Raw genomic sequence first — 3640 nt, 5'->3', positions numbered from 1 at the left:
ACATGGGGCCTGAGCCTGTCTGAGGGCACCCAAAATTCATCCTTCTCATCCTAGACTTGTTCCTGATCCCATGTGGGTTTAGTGAATCCGCACAGGGAACTGTCTCCACGGTTTATGTTCTCTCTCTCTTCTCCCTTTTTTCCTCTTCCCACGCCTCCTCCATGCAGCACCCCCATATATAAATGAATTCATTACAGTTAAAGGGGCAGTTGATGGAACTTCCCCAACAACTGTTACTCTATGTCCGCATCCTGGGGATTTCCTTCATAGTCTCATTTCATCTAGATTTGCTCAGCTGGTTTTGGCCTTCCTTGAATTTGACATTTTTGAAGAGTTTAAGCCAGTTTGTTTTGCAGAATAGTCTTCAATTCGGATTTGCTGGGTTGTTCTCTCCTAACTAAACCAAAACCAAACCCATTGCGGTCAAGTTCCTTCCGACTCATAGCGACCCCATAGGGCACAGTAGAATTACCCCATAGGGTTTCCAAGGAGCAACTGGTGGATTCAAACTGCCAACCTTGTGGCTAGAAGCCGAGCTCTTAACCACTTCCCCACCAGGGCTCTGTTTTAAACATTTTTGGCAGGAATATTGTCAAAATGTCGTCTTTCCCAGTGTGTCACATCAGGAGACACATGAAGTCATTTTGTCTCATTATTGGCAATATTATATTTGATCACTTAGTTAAGTTGTGTCCACCAGATTTTGCCATTATAAAGATACTTTTTCCCATTTGTAATTAATAAATCATTTCTGGGGCAACTCTGAGACTATGTGAATATCATTTCTCAACAACTTTTCAACCAAAAGTTTTCATATTCATTAATAATTCTTGCCTTGATCAATTATTACTGTGGCGGCTATAATAACAGTGGTGCTTTTAAAATGGAAATGTAAGCCCTTCTAGCTCCCATTTGGAGTCCCTGGGTAATGCAAATGGTAAACATACTTGGCTGCTAACCAAAAGGTTGGTGGTTTGGTTTGAGTCCACATAGAAGCACCTGGGAAGAAAGCCTGGTGATCTGCTTCTGAAAAATCCACCGTTGAAAACCCTGTTGAGCACAGTACTCCTTTGACACACGTGGGGTCACCAGAAGTCAGAATCGACTCAATGGCAACTGGTAGTTCCTGTTTAGGATGGTTCCATCCATAGTGGAGATGGAATACAGCTCTGCCCCATCCACCATGCAGTCCACCATGGCCATCCATTGCCATTTGTCCTGGCTAACTTGTCTCATTTATTTACTTACTTTTTATTCATAGCACTATGCTCTGCACCTTTAATCTACATGGAGCCCTGCAAGGTCTGCTTATGCAGGGAGAGGCTCAAGAACTGGACAAACACTCCAGTAAACAAAGTCCTGAGAAGACTCGGAGAGAGAAGGTTGCTTGGTGTCCCAGAATGTGTGTTCCCATCAGCCCATCAACGTTCTGCTTCAGCTTTAAAACTGTGTTGTGATCCTGCCACCATGAAGGCTGAGTTTTGCTGTCCTGTTCTTTTCACACTAACTCAGAGTCACCTGGGGCCTCCTTGCCCTTGAAAGCTATACAACACTGTCGTGAGCACCATTTGTGTGTAGGGTTAACTGTGTTCCAGGCTCTTGAGTCTGCACGGGATTCCTCACCCTCATCCAACTCCTTCATCAATGCCCTTGTGCCCTCACCCAAGATAGCCAGCAGACTTTACTGGAAGTATTTTTTGGTGGTAGTGGTGGTGGGGTTTGAGGCTGTGGCTGAGGGAAGAGATGGAAGAGAGGTTTTAATTAAAGTATCGTAATCTTTCCGGTCACTCTCAGGAGAAAAAAAAATCAAATTCTTATTGTCACACCCCCTTTTTCCCCTCACCCTTGGGTTCCTGCTGACGTCTCTGCCCTTAGCGTCTCATTTTCCACATCAAGCAGCTCCTGAGATTATTTGCCTAGACAAAGACTCTTCCCTCTTTAACAGAAATTCCGCTGATAGCCAGATAATGCAATAGTCCCTTCACTACGTAAACCTTAGCTCATTTTTTGAATTCACATGTATAGGAAGTAGGTTTAATTAGTTCTGTTTTTCAGTGAAGAAAGTGATACTCAGAGAGGGAGGTAAATTGCTCAAGGTCACCCAGTAGTGAGCAGAGCTGGGATTTTAACCCTATCTGTGTAAGGGCCGCTGTGACTCAGAATCGACTAGACAACAAGGAGTGAGTGAGCGTCTAAGTCCAAGACCAGCAATCTTTCCACTGCTGTCTGTTTCCCCTTGTTTTGTAGAGAGCCCCGTTGAACTAATTCTGTGTTCTGAGTAGGGATGAGAAGTAGACTCCTGATAGCCACCCACCAAGACGACGAAGGTTCCCCCTCCCTTCTCTCTGCTGTATCTCAGTTTATTTTCCATCCCTAAATGGTGGATAAAGAGTCTTGCTGGTGCAGTGGTTAAGTGCTTGGTTGCTAACCGAAAGGTCAGAGGTTCGAGTCCACCAGCCGCTCCACAGGAGAAAGATGTGGCAGCCTGGAAACCCTATGGGCAGTTCTACTCTGTCCTATAGGGTCGCTATGAGTCGGAATCGACTCTACGGCAAGGGATTAAAATGCGGATGAACATTTGGCCGTCCAGTAAGAGTGGCCAACAGGGAGAGATGCTAAATTATGACAGTGAAAGTAATTCTTTATTTGTAAACCTTTTCCCAGAGTTTACTCTGAACCTACAAACTTCTTTGTTTTCTAGAAACATGAATCCAAGTCTGGGGGTTTGCCTCTGTGCCAGAATGTTTGCCACAAAGACCACTTTGCACCCCAGAAAAGTCCTCATGCTGACAAAATACGGTGCCCAGGTCTGAACCTTTTCTCCAGTAAGGGTCTGCTCACTTTGAGACGGCATCAAAGTCAGCATGCGGGGAAACGTTACCGTGTTTGAAAACACAGTCCAGCTGTCTGAAAATGAGTGTGGAGCTGGTGGGCACTGAGAGTCATGATTTCTGGGAAATCGAATACTTTTTTGCATTGATTTGTCCTAACCTTGCAGTATCTTCTTGTTTACAAAAAGCTTTATCCAACTAGTTACTGTGTTTGGAGATTCTTGTACTATAACTTTTAAACTTTGCTTAGCAAAGTTGTGCAAAATGCAAACTGTAGAGGAACATTTGGAAAACATGTTGGTAGATCCTGTTTTAAGGTAACTGCTCCTATTTTCTGAAAGTTCATTTGGTATTCATGACTATTTTAACTTTAGAGTCTGTAGATATTTTTGGAATCCATGACAGAGGAAGGACATTTTGAAATAAACTATTTGAGTTGCCTTATAGAGGAAAGGCTTATAGTGACCCTATGGATTGCAGAGTAAAACTGCTCCATAGGGTTTTCAAGGCTGTGACCTTTCAGCAGATAGCCAGGCTTTTCTTCTGAGGTACCTCTGGATAGGTTTGAACCACTGATCTTTTGGCTAGTAGTCAAATGCTTAATATTTACAATACCCAGGAGCTTGAGTCAGAATCTACTCGACAGAAACTTATTTTTTAATAGAGGAAAGGGGAGTCCTGGTTGGTGTAAATGGAGAACACTCAGCTGCTAACAGAAAGGCTGGAAGTTCAAGTCCACCCAGTAACAGTCTACTTCTGAAAACACAGCCACTGAAAACCCCACGGAGCACAGCTCTCCTCTGACACAC

Source organism: Trichechus manatus, unplaced genomic scaffold (genome assembly GCF_000243295.1).
Source record: "Trichechus manatus latirostris isolate Lorelei unplaced genomic scaffold, TriManLat1.0 scaffold00102, whole genome shotgun sequence".
Classification (NCBI taxonomy): domain Eukaryota; kingdom Metazoa; phylum Chordata; class Mammalia; order Sirenia; family Trichechidae; genus Trichechus; species Trichechus manatus.
The sequence above is the reverse complement of the archived record's forward strand: the minus strand, read 5'-3'. Positions refer to the sequence as shown.